General features: G+C 39.5%; 1 protein-coding gene across 1 annotated transcript in view; it reads right to left on the bottom strand.

Moving 5' to 3' along the window:
• The window catches only part of ADGRV1 (adhesion G protein-coupled receptor V1), a 295,225-nt gene that overhangs the window by 144,194 nt on the left and 131,290 nt on the right, over positions 1 to 19,741 (bottom strand). The gene's annotated exons all lie outside the window — the stretch shown is intronic.

Here is a 19,741-nt window from a genome sequence, read left to right as displayed (position 1 = left end):
TATTCTTGATCCTATTAATAACTTCAACACAAAGTATAAAGCACATGATAATTTCTTTTCACTGTCTGCTTTTAAAAGGTTTTTTTAAACAAAAGGAGTATTTTTCCTGTACCACGGCGCACCACTTTTCTTCACTTTTCTATGTAAAATAAATTATTTTGATCATAATAGGCTTTAAAAGTTTGATAGAGATGAGCTACCTATCAAATGTATCGTCATTTCACAATAAGTGGGACACCATTGACAGGAATTAACCTTACACTACACTGCTTGATCTCGATCCATATTCTAAATCAAAGTTAAGTTTGAGAGGAACAAGTGATCACATCAATAGAGACCACGTGAAAGAAAAGCGGATTAGAAAATGAAATGAAGGTGGAGACTAGGCTTCTGAGGGATTCTGTGAGAGATATGTAGTAGTCTTGCTTTTGGTCAAACCTGCTCTGCAAGAAGAACCTCCAGCACAGCATTTCAGCATTTCGGTCTTCAGCAGGAAATGGTGAATGTGCGTCTCAAACAGAAACACCTACACAGTTTTTCTGGGGAGCTTATTAGAGTGTGAGGGAAAGTCTGGTTTGATTATTTCACTTGAACTGGTTGAAAACAGCTTAGAAAACAGTACTGAAAACTTAATGTATTTGGTAACTCTAAGTTTTTATATTCTATAAAACTGTTAAGTTAAAAACACGTATCTCTCTCTGAAACCAAAGTGATTAAGATTGAATCTTCTCTCCACATGGCCCAGAATTAGTTATCATACAATAAAATACCTGCATTGGAACCGTTGAAATTAACCAAATAAATGTGTTTTCTAAAATTCAGCAAGCAACAATATGATCTGCAGAGCTAAACCATCAGAAGTATCTTAACTCACACCTCCAAATGTAAACCCTAAATGTAGCATTTTGAAAAATAAATGGTGGATGGAATTATTTAGACTATTTAGAGCATTTAAACTATTGTTTAATTATTATCTATTTCAATGGGAAGCTTTTGATTTATAATTTGGGACAATCTGAGTTATATCAACAAAAAACTCTCCAAACCCCGTTCTGAATTTCAAATCCATGCAGAAACACTGGAAGTACACGAAACTAATCACTTCTAAGTATATACTTGTTTGATCAGAATGAAAAATAAACTACACCGTTCTCTGTATATGCTGGCATTTGCACAGGGAGCTTTGAGCAAGGAGTTGGACTACATGACTTCTAGAGCCCCACTCCAAGCCTAATTATTCTGTGATTCTGTTCTATGATTTGTCTATCAATGACCAGCTAATTTCTACCATGATGCACACCTACTCAGCAGCTGTATTTGGTTCAAACTCGCTCCCTGTTCATAGCTCTGCTTAAGTCACCTCAAATGTTACTAAGCACTGACTGAAGAACTACAGAATAGAAGGAACTTTCATGGACAGATTTCTTGTTGGAACAAATACGAGCGAAAACACAGAAGTGGCTCACTGACAAGAAACATATGAAGTCACAACTTTCATCATTTTATACAGAAAAGTGAAACCACCAACAACAAAAAAAGACAAGGTAAAAATTGATGAGAATCTCATCACACTCAGGGGAATAAGCTCCCCATTGCCAAAATGGATTGAGAATCACAAAGTGCTACTTTGATGACCTACAACAATGTAAGAAAGTCTGCCAAAGCAAAAAACCAACCACCTCCAAACCTCTAAAGTAAACACATACCAGGCTCTTTCCTTGTGCTTAGAGAAAAAGAAATCTCAGTACCATAGGAAGGGGCAGTCAACTGTGAAAACAGAGGACATACATAAAATTTTTTTCAAATGATAAAGTAGATCTACAGAACTTCTTCTTATTTTTAACAGACTTCCAGACTTGTTAATATTCCAATTAAAACAGAAAGATATATTTAAAACATACTTATTATTTAACCTACTCCATACCTTTGGCTCCACACCTCTTAAAGTTAGGAGGGATATTTTAGCAGCTAAAGTAAAAATAGGGACAACTGCAAGTCACATATTCTTCCCATACTTCTCTGATTTTAAACAATGTTTAAGCAATGAAAGAAACAAACCTCATCTAGAAAAGAACATGAAAAATTCCACACAGCCCAACAAAGCTCTGTAATATGATATAGGATATGGCTATATTACCAACACTAACTAATGGGTAGGCGTTTTAGTGAAACATAGAAAGTTTTATAATATTTACATTCCAAACGGTTATGGTGGGGAATATGTCAATATTCCATAGAATGAAAAACAATTACATGGGCCCAGTACAAGTTCATCATCACCTGTAGGATGAAAAAGGCTTTGGATAAAATCCATTTGCTTTTTAAATACTGCTGATCTGTTCAGTGGGACGGTAAATTTATCACTCTCCTTATTAATTATATTTTCCATTTTATCATTCTTGAAATATTTTAAAGACCAAACTTTTCAGGGCAGGGCATAACCCTTAGGCTACTACTGTAATGATACAGTCAGTTCACGGTAAATATTCAACTCTATCTGACTGAAAGTTAGCAAACCAGAGCTTAGCAATGGGATTAAGCTTGGAACTGAATTTCTTGGATATGACAACGATAAACACATCCCGGAATTGCACTACGTAAAGTATATTATTATTGGATTTAAAATTTACATTGTTTTTAAGTGCACAATAATTTCAAAAGGAAATGTAAAAATAAACAGGCAAAAATAAATCCAAACACAGAACTTAAAAACAGAATTAGTTTTAGAAATCCTGTATCATCTCAGAGTGCAGCAATTGCTATTATTCTGCTGGGTCATGATAAACAAAGAAAGGGCAATTATGCTATTGAACAGAACACACAGTTGGACTGAGGCTAAAAACAAACTACAAGGAAAATATTTGTCTCCAGATTTCCACCTGATGTGCAGGGAAGTCTTAGTAGGGTAAGGAAAGGAAAGGGAACTTACAGTCTGAGATGACTAATACATGTACCTAATTTATCAGTGATTCTTGACTTTTCTGAACAGTACTGTCTGTCATAGGAAGCTACTACATAAAACTTTGCCAATCTTTTAGTTAGAAAGCACTGGCCATATTAAAAACTGTGTTCAACAATGTGACCTAGCAAACCATTTATTCTTGGGCATGTACCACAATTAATCCATCTATCTCATTCTATCTTAAGAAAACCCACTTTATTAGTGAGTAAATGGCAGCTCATAATTCGCTAGATTATTTAAAGCATATTAGTTTGTAATTATCGAACAAGAGCCTATTATTAACCTCATTAATTTATTTCTTTCATTTGATGAATATAATCTACAGTGCTCAGTTGAAAATCTGGAAAAGCAGACATGAAACAATAATAGAAAGCAAAATGTTGAGCCTGAGTTGAGAATACATCCCATCTCCCTTTGTTTCAGACTAGAAATGCTGAAAATTAAATTACAGGGATTCTATCAATTTATTTTACTCTATAGAACTGCAATCCTACTTAAAAATCATGCTTCTCTCCCATTAAATAAATGTAATAAATTCACCTGAGGTTTTGAAAGCATAATGTTGGACCTTGGTTGAAAGCTAGCTACCATAGCTACAACTTATGCAGCTCTTTACATGTATAGTAGCTCAAAGATTAGGATGGTGCTAAATAGTCTTACAAAGCATTTCTTTTCTGTAGTTTGGTGTTCCCTCAGTGTTTGCCTACAGTTGTGGGATATATCAGATTGTCTAAGTAACACACCTATGTAGGATTATTTAGCATGCAAGATCATTCGGTGCGTGTTAGGACAGTATCACTACAACTTCTTGTGGTCAATTTAAGACTAAATTGTGGAGGAATATGTAATAAGCCAAGTGAAGGTACAATGCTTACATTTTCATCAATGATGGCAAGTGATGACTTCCAGAGTTGGAGTTATCTACTACATATTTATCTCAATCAACAACCCTCAGCAACTTAAAAGATTAAATATTCTGAAAGGGTAATAATGAGACAATGTTCAGTGGAAACTTCAGGGAGGAAAGATGTTTGCTGGAGCTAAAGGCAAAGTGGATTCTTTATACTACAAATTCCTCAACTGAGTTCCTTTCTTTAAATTTCTGCTTATAATGTTTAGCACATTGTAAGCATCACAAATAGTGCAGCACTACATAACCTAATGAAGCTACAAGTAAGCAACTTGTACACAATCCTGGACTAAATAAGCAGGCAATGCACTACTGAAAAATAAAAACTCACATTAATTTGTTTTTGCTTTATAAAAAAATGTTTCCAGTTCTGTAAAACTTATTTCACTAATTAGGCAGTTCATTTTGAAAAAGGGCTAACTTTTGCGTTATACACAGTGAAATGTTAGCAGAATCCTGTAGAAATTAAAACATATTTAAGATAACATATTAAGATGTCAGTGATTTCAGAGGTTAGAAAAATAAACTGCTTCTTTTTTCCTTTGATAAAGAGACTATCTACTGGAATCTGACATTTACCAAGCTCACTAATAACATCTGCAAATCTCAGCATTTCCAAAGAAAGTTTCTGAAGGTGCTTTTTCCTGTGCTGAAACTTAGTAAGAACTCTTGCCATTGTGAAAGCTGGAGGAAAGAATGATACGTGTCTTCGGGCAGACTGCTTAGATTGGCAAAGTGATATGTGTTGTGTACCTGCCTCCAAAAGTGAACAATCTCAGTATAAAGATAAAAAAATTAAACCTGAAAGACCTAAAGCATTAGCAAATGCTGTAAAAGTTGCCACAGCTCTGTGCGTGTGGATGAGTGTCACATACTGCAGCAGGACGATAAAACTGACAGCTGTGAACAGTTATCTTCAGTGAGCTCTCATCACATTTTATTTTTTACAATACATACTTTCTAGACTCTAAATTAGGGTAAGTTTAGTAGAAGTTTATTATAAATCTGAACGAAAATCTTCTTGGCAACAAAATAGTGAGGGTTTGGTGGGGAATTCCCAGTGACTCCTGCTTCTGGCCAGAGCAAGCAAAGCCCAGCTGCAGGCTCGGTCCACGGCTATCACTGGATTTCAAAGGAGCTACTTCTTCTTTGTGCTCATGGTAAAAAGACCTGTTTTCAATTCATGCTTCTAAACAGAAGATCAACATAGCCTTACATTTGCTTCCTATGTCAGGAATGATCTATTAGTACAATTAAGATCAAGTTCACCTTTGATTTTATGCTTTTAGTAGTACTGAGCATACAGGCACTGAACAAAGAAAGCTTAACAATCTAAATGCTAGAAGCATCAAAGCTAAATTCATTTAAAACTCTATTAGATAAACACAACCAAGAATACATTATGGAGGAAAAATTTCACATAGGCGGAGGAAGATAAATGTGTCCTTTCCATCACTAACTCGTAGGATTTTGTAACACAGAAGGTGGCTGAAGAGCTAATGCTTTAGACTTACTAATCACACAGTGAACACCGTTTCATCCAACTCCCTTATTTGCTCCTATTCCATTCCTTTTCCAGTGAAACCACATTTATGCAAGGCTTTAAGAAACCAGTCTGACGTTAACAAAATGTATTTTAACAGTAGATAGCATTGACTATCAAATACATCCTGAAAGCTTTTGTTCTTCGAAGTTGGGAAGCTGAGACACCCAAACTAATAATTATCCTGAAGTGATTAGTTGCCATCATGTCTGATCTCAGCCAAAAGTTAGTAATGAGCTGCAAGGTGTTAATGCCATATATTGGTCTGCATAAAGTAGAAGGCAAGGTCCATGTTTATACAAAATACAGAGATTAACGTATGAACATCACTTTAACCTTTCCCAGGTCAAGGGTAGGGCTCTGTGTATCACAACGCATTAATGAGTTGGCAATTGTTAAGATGAGGGTTTAGGAACACATTAACCACCCATCTACCCAAAACTCTGCTCCAAGGTAAGAGACTGCAAGGATCTGCACCAATTAAAAAGCATGATTTAATGTGAGGATAGATTTTGTTACAGAGCTCAGTCTTTTATCTCCCGTGGAGACCTTTTGAAAATGTTCATTTAATTGTCTCTGATTGAAGTACACTACTGTATCTAGATCACAGATTATACTCAAGCACAACCTGCAATATTTTAAAAATACTTCAGAAGTCACAAATAGCAGTAACTATGAACCACTTTTAAGTGTGAGTTCACCTAGAACAGACAGTTCTGTATCTACACTTTTCAGCTACATATTTCTTTGTCTGCCTCTCAGGTATTTTGTGCTGAATCATGCACACCTATGAAAGAGGAGGTGGGAAGATAAAATACATGTATATATGTTAGATTTAGAGGACTAACGTGTCTTCATGGGACACATTTACATTGTACGACCTCTTGATCCCTCTCTTCCCAACTTTGTTCGTGTTGTGGGAACACATTTAGAAAAAAGGACACCTTTCACGAACCAGGGCTTCAGCTATTGTTTTAGAATTTTTTTTTTTTGTCTCAAAAGGGGAATTTATTTCCTAATTTACTTTCAAGGCTGAGTTTTCCTGATTTTGAAGCTGGACAATTCAGAGCACAATCACCCTAAAAGCACATGTAAGGAGGATCCGCTTGACCTCGTATAACATAGTGAAAACATTGTATGCCCCCTGTTTGCCACCTGCTTCTATACAGTGGTGAAAGATCTATGCTTGGACCGGCTGGAACATGCAGTTCTCTATCAGACCATGAACTAGAGCAGTATCTGTTTAAAACTGTTGCAGGACACAATAAAATGCTGTAAGTCCTTGGACACTGTCTGTGCAAGGACCAGGGATAAAATATGGGGGGGTTAGGGGGGCTAACACTTTTCATCAGAAAATCTATCCTTTGGGCGGAGCAGACATTTCATATCCCTGGGTAAATGATGAGGTCGCTGGGTGTTCATTTGATTCAACTCACAGACAGACAAACTTAAGACTTTGAATTCCTATGCTTTCCAAGTTACTTCTTGCCAGCTGACCGACAATTATTGACTAAGGGAAGATTCCTAACCCATTCCAGCTGTGAAGTAAAACAAAGTAGTTAATTATCTCACATTTGCTTATTCCCCTCTCTCTTCTCTCCTAGAGACACACAAATTAATTTCTACTGATGCATATGTCTTGTGTTTTAGAAGTTGGTTTCTATTGTTTCACCTATCTTATCGAAAAAGAGCGTTCCGTGTTCCTTCATTTTCTTTGAACGAATGGTTGTCCACCAGCTGTGAGTTCTGCCTAGCTATTAATTTAGAAAGAACTGAGCAGAACATGATATATGGCACCTCTTCAATGACTGGCTTCCCATCAAAATAGCACCTCAGTGGGTTTGAACTGCTTTGTGCAATGTTTTGAAGCAGGTGACATGATTTAGTCATCTATGATCTGGTCATATACTTTGCAATTTTGTTACATGAGGGCCTCTTAAACACAGCGGTCATTCACTTCATTTTTTCCTTGGTAATTAGGGTGGTTTTCCTCTTCGAGATTTGCTTTTGCTATCACGTACTGGCCTTGATGCTGTCCTCTCTTTAGATTGCTTGAATTTCCAAATCCATTACTATGAAAAAAGATTCCAAATAAAATGGAAATATGGAAATACAGCATAATCTATGATCAACCATCATGGGTTTTAAGCCTTTTTTCATGACTGGACACGATCAGTTTAATTTTTTTTCTGCACATAAACATATACTTTATATGCTCTTGGTTTCTCCCTCTGGATAATATACAACCCAAACTATTCATTACTTATTTCACTGATCATTCACCATCATTCCCAGCATTTATGGTTTTCATTGGCATTCTTCAGAGTCTGTTCAGCTCTACTTTTGTACTTTGCTTCAAATCATATTTTATTTAGCACAGAATACTGACATGACCTACATGGGACAGTAAAAGAATAACCAAAATGAACAGTCTTTCTTGTCTTTGTGTTATGACCTGTTTGTTTGATTCTTATAAATCCACATAATGTCATTTTCAAAAGGCACTTTCTATACAACAACAGGAAAAAATCACCATGTGAACAAACCCACATCCACCAGCATATAAAATTCTACTATAGCCTGCTGATTAAACTATCAAAAATTACACAAGCGTATTTAACCACAGTTAATTGTAATCATTACTAAACCGGTATTTATGAAAATCTTATTCAGTTATTTTCAAATGCAATCAGGACCCCAACATGCATAAAACTGTACTTGCCATATGAATCTGGCAAGGTCAGGCTCTGGTTTCATGTATACCAATAATTAATCCAATTAACTCTTGAAAAGGACTTGTTAATCTACTGTATATGGAATATTAGCTGCCTGGAAGATATGAAGAAGTAGGTCATGAGAAACATGCCAAAAAGGGAAACCAAAAGAACCTTTTAAAATATTCTTGCACATATTCTTGCACATGGAAGTAAGCAAACAAACAAAGTGACAGTGGTGGAGTAAAAACAGAAGCTAAACATTCAATGGTTAGTATAATTTTAATTAGCTGTAAAGGAAAACCATTCAGGCACTATTGCTCATGAAAGCCAATGGATTTCTTCTTCCAAAAAATAAGCTAAGTTAAGAATGTTTTGGAAACTTCAGATTAACACTGCACAGCTGTTTCTAGGGCCTGAATTTATGGGTAACAGCAACTGCTGAGGTTCTCCCTACCAAGACAGGGCTGAGGAAAGTCTTTAGCAGGGAAACGAGCAATGGGAGATTTACTAATTAGGAGAAGTAATAGATATCTACCTTTTTATTAAATCAGAATGGCACGCATGAGTGGACAAAACAAAGGGAGAGGAAGAAAGAAGGCCAAAAATGGGAATAAGAATTGAAAAATGACAATGAAAAGCATGAAGCAGAGAGCGGCAGCAGTGTAACCTGCTTCACAGTAAGATACAGAGAAAAGCAATGAATAGGCAACTCGGGAATGTTGCTGTCTATTCCTCTCCGTGTGTGGTCCCCAACTGTTTGTGATGTTGGGAAAAAATAGGGTATAATGAAAAAAGAGCTGGAAGGCATTAGCTGATAGAAATCTCATACTCTTATACTTTAAAGTGATAAACAGAACATTTGACTGTTTGCAATGAGGACAGGAGGTGTGAGATAATGTAGCAGCATTCTAACATATGTTATAGTATTGCTCATACATCCAAGTTTTGGCAAACACTAGGAGATAATCTATAACAAGATACTAACAGCCTGTGCATTAACACTACATGGTGACTCAACATCAGAAAAGTGAACAAGGGTGGTAAAGTAACATTATCCCTATGAATAGCAAAAGTAGAAATATATGGGTACTTCCACAGCAATAAGTTATTAGTGAGAGACCAAAATCCTGTATTGGTGGATGAAAAAAAGTAACATAAAATTTAAATTACATGAGTATTTCAGAATTACTTCTTACATGCTCCATCACCTGGCCATGACTACTAGAGCACTTCTTGCCCTCTTTCCATGGGATAGAGGTATTTCAGCAGCTTCTACATCTCCAAACTCCCTAGACTGAGACCTTAAAGATCTTCTCTTATAGCATCTGCATTGCCTTTCGCTTTTGCCTGAGCTTTAGTCTTAAGTATCTGCAGATGGCCTCATGTTTATATCAAGCCTCTGAGAGCCACAGCAATTAGACATCTGATGGAACTCCATAGGCAAAATGACTCTCTCTACTGGAAAAAAGGGAAAGATGCTGCAATAAGGTTCCTGTGGGTAAGCTATACTCTTCCAACTTCCTCACATGACGTTTAGGTGATCAGGGTAACGAACTGTTTGTCATTTTACGGCAACAGCCCTTTCACACTGTTACATTATGTATAATACTGATCCTGATGATTGGGTGCCCCACTGCTTGAGATAAGGATTTCTTGACCCTCAGATACTAAAGGACCTCATACACCTACCTATCACCTGAGGAGACCTTATATATATATTTAAAATATGTGTGTATATATATATGATCAATACAGCCTACAAAGTCACTAACATCTTGAGATAAATGATAATTTCTTCTACTACAAATCCCTGATTAGCTCCAGCTTTGACTGTCTGGTTCTTCTTGGATATTGCAGACTCACAAGTAGTAATATAATGTAATAGAAATGGGCCCTCAGAGCCTTACTGATCATAAAACTGTATTCCTCTCCTACAAAAGCATTCAATTTAGATTACTCTACTATGAAATCCTCTTTTATGCAAACTAAACACCAAACAGTTCTACTTATTACTAGATTGAAACTGCTTCTGAAAGAAGCTACATGAACTTAACACTGTGCTCTGACTTGGTGGGAATGACTGAAATCAGCCAGTAAGTAATTAACTAATTCAGTATGAAACCTGCTAACATAGTCACTGGGAGGAGAGGTTTAGGTGCTAATTCTTCTTGCAAAGGCCTAGTTGTCCTCAAAGACAATTCAGCTTTATAAAGCAAATTCCCTCACCCTGCGCAACTGGGCTTTAACTGTATAGTAATGCATAAAAACATTTGTTTTTTCCTGGTCCATAAAAGTTTCATATTCCGTATGAGTTTAGTGAAGCTCTGCACCAGGCTGGTTTGGAAACAGCTATTTAATTAGTATTTCCTATCAGCTGACTAAAAAGCGCAGGCTTATCATAAGGGAGGACTGAACTGACATGAAGGCTTCCCTCTACTACCAGGAGAGAGGCAGGCATTCAACCACGTACTGGCATGAGCCGCTCTATACAGATGGATGGTACAAAGGATCACTCTACCCACCACATTCTGAAATATTCTTTGTAAACTCCCTCTATCCAGGTATATATGACAATTTCTTTTGGGTTTTGATGATGTATGGGAGAAAGTGAGAATTCCCCTAGTTTGGGAGAGAAGGGTTAAGGTTAACGACAATACAGCAGAAGCAACATTTCACAGTCAATGCAGAAGTTTCACTTTCGTACAATGGCAGACAGGGTCTATGATCATTCATATCCTGCTCATGCATCACCTCTTGGAGTTTTCATCTCATCTTTAAAATTTATCTTAGTTCTGGCAGAATTGTGTTTTCTATCTTCCTCCAAATCTGAGTAAATCCAAATAATAAAACAACAATTCTGCCAAGGCTACAGTTTATAATTTTCAAATAAAAGTTTAACAATTTTTTTTAACTAGGATTGTTTGCACGGTTTCTTCTTAAAAAACATAATTGACATGTCTGTTTGTATTTCTGCTCAGGTTGAATAACACACAGCTTTCAAACAGTTAAACACAGTAAGTATAATTCTTCACCTAGCATTTCTATCAAAGTCAACGGTAGGATGAATTTGGCTTGCCAGCTTGTTAATTATTACAGATATTACAGTGATGGATGATGATGATGCTAAGTGCTACTGTAGCTTGAGGACTGGTTAAATTAGAAAATACACACTTATTATTTGACAAAAATAGGATGACAGAGTTCCTAATATGCCTTTTTTTCTATTTGACCGTTAGACTTTAATTTTGCATTACTGGCCAGAAGACTGGCAGGGCATTTGTACACAATGATTGCTGTAAACAGATTGGGAATGCTCAAATATTCCAGAGAAATAGCTACTGCACATATACAGAGCAGCTCAGCAGTGCACACACAAAAAATCTAAATGGGGAACTTAGCACATGCTCATGTCATTTGCAATACTCAGCATGTGCTGTAGAAATGGCTATGCATCCACACTGAAATTTAATGGGGACAAGATGCATCAAGCTGAGTATATATGCACAAGCCACATACAAAGTGCTTATTCATGTATTTCTGCCTGGGAATTCCCAGGCAAAAGCACGGGAGCCATAAGCTCCTATTAAGATTGTAATCTAGGTTTATAGTTTTTTTGAAAAAGAGAACTTTATTGATTAGTATGACTGTATTGATGCACTGTGAAGTATGTTCTCATTATACTTTAATTTTTTAAATACACAAATCTTCACCTAAATTTATTCCAAAACTGAAGATCTCAGCCCAGTAATTTTTTCCCTTGTGCATATAAGGTACTGTTGCATGAGCTTATAATGTGGTAGTTAAACAAACAAACATAATACTATTACTAACCAATGAGTTAAAAAAATAATGTTTGCTGGAGACAACATGATTCTTTGAGTAAATACCAGAATGGAAAAGAATAAAAAACGTATTAGAAATATCTAGCCTTTTATGTCTTTCCAATGAGTTTCACCAAACGCTTGGTGAAACATCCATTCTTGAGTGCTTTACAAACGCTCCATTACTACTGCAAGCTCTAGACACACCAAGAATGAAATTAAGGTCGAATATTGTGAATCACCATTGCCCATCGCTGACGGAGTACCGAATTATGGTGAGCAACCACAAAGCAGGCACAGCCTTGGAAGAGCGAATTTCTGAGCAATGTGCTGAAAAGGTTTGACTGCCATCTACAGGTAATAGTAATTAGTGCACTGGTAGCCATTTAAAAAAAAAAAAAAAAAAAGCCTCAAACATCCGGTGCAGATATTAGAGGAAAACTAATTATTCACGCATGTATAAAATCGGGGAGCTAACCTGAAAAGTTTCTCAGGTGTTTTTTCTTGTAAAAATATAACTGTACACAGAAACACCAGCTTCATTCAGTCTCTAGAGTTGTCTGAGATCTAATAGGTACAAATCCAGTGTCTACTACTGCCTAGATATCACTAGACAAAAATCAAAGTACTAATATTTCCCTTGTATTTAAACTAGGAATTATTAAGTGCTGATTTTCACTTCACAGAATCACAGAATCAGTACAGTTGGAAAAGACCTGTAAGATCATCGAGTCCAACCTGGGGGGGGGGGGGGGGGGGGGGGGGGGGAACCCCACAACACAACCACAAAACCCACGCCACACAACAACAATAACAAGCCACAACCCACCCAACACCACACAGCACCATGTCCATCAAGCTACATCCCACAATGCCACATCCACACGCTCCTTGAATACCTCCAGGGAGGGTGACTCTACCACCTCCCTGGGCAGCCTATTCCAGTGTTTCACCACTCTCTCAGTGAAGAACTTTTTCCTAATGTCTAGCCTGAACCTCCCCTGTCGCAACTTGAGGCCATTTCCTCTCGTCCTGTCACTAGTCACTTGGGAGAAGAGACCAACACCCACCTCACCACAACCCCCTTTCAGGCAGTTGTAGAGAGCGATGAGGTCTCCCCTCAGCCTCCTCTTCTCCAGACTGAACAACCCCAGCTCCCTCAGCCGCTCCTCATAAGACTTGTGTTCCAGACCCCTCACCAGCTTCGTCGCCCTTCTCTGGACACGCTCCAGCACCTCAATGTCCTTCTTGTAGTGAGGGGCCCAAAACTGAACACAGTATTCGAGGTGCGGCCTCACCAGAGCCGAGTACAGAGGCATGATCACCTCCCTGCTCCTGCTGGCCACACCATTTCTGATGCAAGCCAGGATGCCGTTGGCCTTCTTGGCCACCTGGGCACACCACTGGCTCATATTCAGCTGGGTGTCGATCAACACCCCCAGGTCCTTTTCTGCAGGGGAACTTTCCAGCCACTCGTCCCCAAGCCTGTAGCGTTGCCTGGGGTTGTTGTGGCCGAAGTGTAGAACCCGGCACTTGGCCTTATTGAACTTCATCCGGTTGGCCTCAGCCCATCGATCCAGCCTGTCCAGATCCCTCTGCAGAGCCTTCCTACCCTCAAGCAGATCAACACTCCCTCCCAACTTGGTGTCATCTGCAAACTTGCTGAGGGAGCACTCTATCCCCTCATCCAGATCATCAATGAAGATATTAAACAAGACCGGTCCCAAAACCGAGCCCTGGGGGACTCCGCTTGTGACCGGCCGCCAGCTGGATTTCACCCCATTCACCACAACCCTCTGGGCTCGGCCATCCAGCCAGTTTTTTACCCAGCGAAGAGTGTACCTGTCTAAACCACGGGCCACCAGCTTCTCTAGGAGAATACTGTGGGGAACAGTGTCAAAGGCTTTGCTGAAGTCCAGGTAGACAACATCAACAGCCTTCCCCTCATCCACTAGGCGGGTCACCTTGTCATAGAAGGAGATCAGGTTGGTCAAGCAGGACCTGCCTTTCATGAACCCGTGCTGGCTTGGCCTGATCCCTTGGGTAACCTGCACGTGTCCCGTGAGCGCCCTCAAGATGAGCCTCTCCATAACCTTCCCCGGCACCGAGGTCAGGCTGACAGGCCTGTAGTTCCCCGGATCCTCCTTCCGACCCTTCTTGTAGATGGGCGTCACGTTGGCAAGCCTCCAGTCATCCGGGACCTCCCCCGTTGACCAGGACTGTTGATAAATGATGGAGAGCGGCTTGGCAAGCTCTTCCGCCAGTTCCCTCAGCACCCTTGGGTGGATGCCATCAGGCCCCATAGACTTATGAGTGTCCAGGTGGCATAGCAGGTCGTTAACTGCTTCCTCCTGGATCATGGGGAGCCTATTTTGCCCTCCATCCCTGTCATCCAGCTCAGGGGGACGGATACCCTGAGGATACCCGGTGTGGCTGTTAAAGACTGAGGCAAAGAAGGCATTAAGTACCTCAGTTCAAACTGTCTTAACTCCTCTCATACAGAGTTATTGGTTAGCAAAACCACAAAACTTTTAATTGCATTAAAAATATCTGATCATATGTATACTGTCCAAATACTTGTAGGTGGGTATAGCTGTACAAATGTCTTCTATTTAGAGGTTTCTGTTAAACTTAGGCTTCCTAATCAGGCGAGTTCTCTCCAGGCAGAACATATGCCAACATATCACAACACAAGTAACTGTATGAAGATTTTCCTTCAGCTGTTCAGAACAGCTAGCACAGTAGTTCAGTTCACTCTCGCTAAACATATCCCTTCTCCTTTCACTCTGCCTTAAAGCCACTTTCTTTTCTTCAACAGCTGCTGCCAAGCTGTCTTTACTGCCTCTCTAAACTAGCTAGCTGGCTAAGCAGTTACCCTGCTAAAATCCTCTTTCAAAAGTTTTGTTCTAAACTTGCAGAATAATTGCATGGCAAAAGGAAAAGAGATGAGGAGAGCCATGGATTTTAGGGTTGAGAATGAATAAAAGGACTTAGAACCATTTTAAAAGGTATCTCTGTAATTTACGTTACTATATTTACACACCACATGGAACTGTTCTCTAGAATTATTCTGCACAGATCAGTATTTCGTATAAAAGTTTCAATGCAGCGTATTTAAACAAAAAACAGCTAGCAGGCAGAAAAGCCTGTGGGCCCAAGCCGAACTTTTAACTTTCTCACTTTCAAAGTCCTTCAGCAGCTAGAACCGAGTGCAGTACTGCAGTCGCAATTGCAGAGATATCTGACTTCTCAGTATTACTTTTGTAGATGAAGAAGGAAAGGCAATAATAGCATTATGTTCTTTAACCTCAGCAGAAGATCCTTCCTTTCTTAATGTTACCGTCTGTAATTTTTCTTGCATTAACAATTCCCACTTTTCTCCACACATGAAGTGCATGCCTTTCAGATAGTTTTTCTTTATATATGATTTTACTAATCCTCAAAATTTATTCTACTTATGAGAAGTAAGATTGAAAAACAAAGACATTCAAACCCTCCCTTCATGCTTAAAATGCTTACTAGAGACCGACATAAAAATGAGAGCAGCTGCCTTTATGTCAGGGCATTGATGGTCCTGACCAGTCCCAACCAGAGTCTCCACCTATCAGTCTCCCAACCATCAGTCTCTACCTGAGCTGGTCTCCAGCCATACCCATGCCCACAGCCGTGCTCCTGCCCAAACCTTGAGTAGAAACCTACGAGATTACAACAGAGTTACTGTTTGAAACCTGGAATTGTCAGCAGGTAAGATCTGCTAGGCATACTGCTGACAATATGCCTGCACATCAGTATATGAAAATTTAAAAGTAATATGTTTATAACATTTAAATAAAGCCGTATTTAACAGAAAATACAACAACCTTTTATTTCAGTTCCCATTTAGGTCAAGGTTAAAAAATGCCTTTATTTAGGTTCTTCCATATATGTTTTGGAGATAAGTTGACTTAGACTACTTTCATGAAAGCTGAATTTCAATTGAATATGCCATTCAAGTAAAATATTTCCCATAGCTGTACCTGCTCTGGCTACACATTCTTTGGCAAGTGTGTGTGACAGCATGATGATTATTTTACAGCTGCACTGGCCTGAGAATGGAGAAACAGGAGTTTAGCCGCTTGATAAGACCTGGAATTAAAATCCTATCAGAAAATCAGGGAAATCATGTTCGGTGTATCTTCAGAAATAAATGAGCAGTTCTCAGACTGAGCAGCATCTGTAGTTCAAAGTTACGATAAAGTTCTGTGCAAATACTGATGCCAGACCCCGAGTAGTTAGTGAATGCAGCTAAGCAACTCTAAAGATAATAAAGACACCTTGTGAAATAATGCGACCAAAGCCAAGAACCAAGGCAGGTCACAGAAACAATGCCCCGAAGTGCAACAAAATCTGATTTGGGGTACTATTTGAAATATGACTTAGTTTTGGTTTTTGAGAACTTTGAACTTGCAGTTAGGCCTCAACTCTTCACCTCAGGTAGAGATGGTTTTGAACATGACCTTTTAATACCATGTTTAAAGGCGCTTTTTGTACAGGTGAGGCATCAATTTATTTTCATTTGTTCTTCCTTCTCATCGACTGTTCAGCACAGAGATGAATCACTAAATTGCTGGAAAAAAGACCTCTGAACTACACACCAACCAGTCTGACCGCAGTCCCCAGGGCAGTTATAGCGTAAATCCTGCTGGAAGCTATACCAGGGCAAGGACAGGATGGCGGCTGGGAAGAGCCCTCATGGATTTATGAGTGGAAAATCATGCCAGACTGACCCAATCTCCTTCCCCAAGGAGATGACGGGCTTAGGCAAGCACAGCAAATGTTATTTGCCTTAACTTTAGCAAGGCCTTTGACATGGTTTCTGTGGTGTTCACAGTGTTATCATTAAAAGGCTGAGATGTGCTTTGGTTAGATGGATTATGAAGTGAGTGGAAAATTGCCTGTACCATGAAGCTCGAAGGGTTGTGACCAACAGTATGAAGTCCAGCTGGAGCCTGGTTACTATCGGCACTCCTGAGGAATCGGGATACAGTTGCTGATACTACTGAAAGCATCTGGACATAGATGATGGGTCACAGGGCCACACCAGAAGTTTGAGGAGGACCCAAAAATCTGGATGCAGGTGATTTGTAAGGCTGTTGTTTAAAGGAAACTCAACAGGCTGGAAAAATGGGCTGACTTCTGACAAAGTTCAACAAATGCAAAGTCATACAGCTGGTGACAGGGTAACGCCACGTAACAGCACATGCTGGGGCCAAATGGCAAGGCAGCAGACCTGCAGAAGAAGTCCTGGGGTTCCAGTGGATGGCAAGTTGACCATGAGTCAGCAGCATGTCTAGCAAAGCAGCCTAGCATTGCTGTTTGACTTAGCAAAGGTAAAGGGAAGTGATTCTTCCCTCCTATTCAGTACTTGTGTGACCACATCTGGATACAGTTGGGACCTCCACTACAGGAAGGAGGCTGACACACTGGAGCGAGTTCAGTCAAGGTGCACCAAGATATTCAGACCACAAAATATACAGAAGACCTGGGGCTGTTCAGTCTTCAGAGTGCGGGAAGGGGAAATCTTATCACTGATATAAATTACCTCATAGAAATGTCTAGAAATGGGGAAGCCAAACTCTTCTTGCAGATGCATACTCGCGGCATGAGAGACAATGGATACACGTTGCAAGAAATGAAATTTAAACTAGATATTGGGAGACACTTTTCACAATGTTTAGTCAAACATTGGACCAGGCTGCCCAGAGAGCTTGTGGGATCTCCATTACTGGAGGTGCTCAGAATTCAACTGGGTAGGGTCCTGATTAAGTTGGGCTTGCTTTGAGCAGAATTTTAAACCAGGAAGTTTTCAGAGGTGGCTTCCAACCAAAATTACTCAATAGGTCTAAATGTATGCAATAGCCTTAAGAGAATTATGTAATCAGTGTCAAAATATCAAAACTAACTTTGCTTAAATGAATGCACCAATATATGCTGGAGGCCACCCAGCTAGAAAGCAGCTTGGCAGAAAAGGCCCTGGGTGTGCTGGTGGACGTAAGTTGAACATGAACCAGTGATGTGACTTTGTGGAAAAGAAGGCTGATGGTATCCTGGGCTGCATTAGGCAAAGCATTGCCAGCAGGTCGAGGGAGGTGATCCTTCCTCTCTGCTCAGCACTGGTGAGGCCACACCTGGAGTGATGTGTTCAGTTCTGGGCTCCCCAGTATGAAAGAGACATGGACATACTGCAGAGAGTTCAGTGAAGGGCCACTGAGATGATGAAGGGACTGGAGCATCTGCCCCATGAGGAAAGGCTGAGAGAGCTGGGACTGTTCAACCTGGAGAAAAGAAGGCTCAGGGGGATCTTATCAACATACATGAATACCTGCAGGGAGGATGTATAGAAGACAGAGCCAGGCTCTTTTCAGTGGTGCCCATGGAGAGGCCAGAGGCAGCGGGGACAAACTTAATCATAGAAGGTTCCCTCTGAACACAAGGAAACACTTTTTTCTGTGAGGATGATGAATCACTGGAACAGGTTGCCCCGGGAAGTTGTAGAGTTTCCATCTTTGGGACAATTCAAAAGCCATCTGGACATGGTCCTGGACAAACGGCTCCAGGTGTCCATGCTTGAGCAGAGGGATTGGACAAGAGGACCTCCAGAGGTCACTTCCTTCTTCAACCATTCTGTGTGATTCTGTGTGTAGATTAAGATGTTTCAAGGGGTCCGAAGGACCAGTAAGGAGTTCTTACAGAGAAAAAAAGAGAGACTTCTGTGAAAAAGAAACTCACTGTAAAAAGCAACAAGCTTCTCTGTACTAGAAAAGCAATATATTGCCAGAGAAATGGAAAAGTATTGGAGGCAGAAAGAATGCACCATGGATAAGTGTGGTTCCACTACATTTCATTATATTAAATTATATTAAATAATTCTGGGAGCACGGACAACTCATCATTCACTACAAAGGAAAAGTAGAAGCAGCTTTTGCAAAATCTATCATCAGACTGCAAAATGTGCTGTAAAGCTCTCAGTAGTCCTGTTTTGTATAATCTTGACACGCTACCATATGCAGGTCCTTACCTGTGTGACAAGCTATGTGTCCCAAATGAAGTCTGCTCATTTGTACACTAGTAACCACGCACAGTATAGGTCCCTGGAATAAACTAGCATTCCATGTAACTAGATGGAACTATTAAAAAACACTATGTGTTTCAAAAATCTTTACACCCTAAGGTGCAAGAAACCTGCTGGTATCCAGTGATCTCTAGAAGTGCTGTGATGACCTTTCCCTGCTCCTTCTATTTGAAGTCCAGTTGTATGATGAACATTATCAGTTCACTCCATTGTACAAAGAAGAACTGCATCATGAGTTAACATGAATAAAATGATATAGTAACCATGGCAGTATACAAAAGCTTGTCTGAGAGATATTCCGGTTGCTAAACTTTTACAAGTAATGCAGGGCTGTTTCAATTATCTACAGAGTACTTCCCTGATATCACACTTTCCTTTAAGTACCTGCCTGCTAATATGCTTACACTCTCTCAGCATCCCTGCTTTCAGCATATATTTAGATTTGTGTTTACATCATCTTTATAGCATTAAAACTATACATAAAATCTCCTTATTAAGGAATCTTTCCATAAAGTAATTTTAAGATGCTTGAGGTTATTCATAGCTTTCCATTTCACCAGATACACCAAAGCTGGGGAAGTTATGATATTTTACAGGACAGAGACATAGTCTCCTTTTATACGCTCCTTCCATTTGCTAACATTCTATTACCTACTATTTCATCCAGTATGAGAGAA

Source organism: Gavia stellata, chromosome Z (genome assembly GCF_030936135.1).
Source record: "Gavia stellata isolate bGavSte3 chromosome Z, bGavSte3.hap2, whole genome shotgun sequence".
Taxonomy (NCBI): Eukaryota; Metazoa; Chordata; class Aves; order Gaviiformes; family Gaviidae; genus Gavia; species Gavia stellata.
Note: the sequence above shows the minus strand (reverse complement) of the source record. Positions and strands in the feature narration are given on the sequence as shown.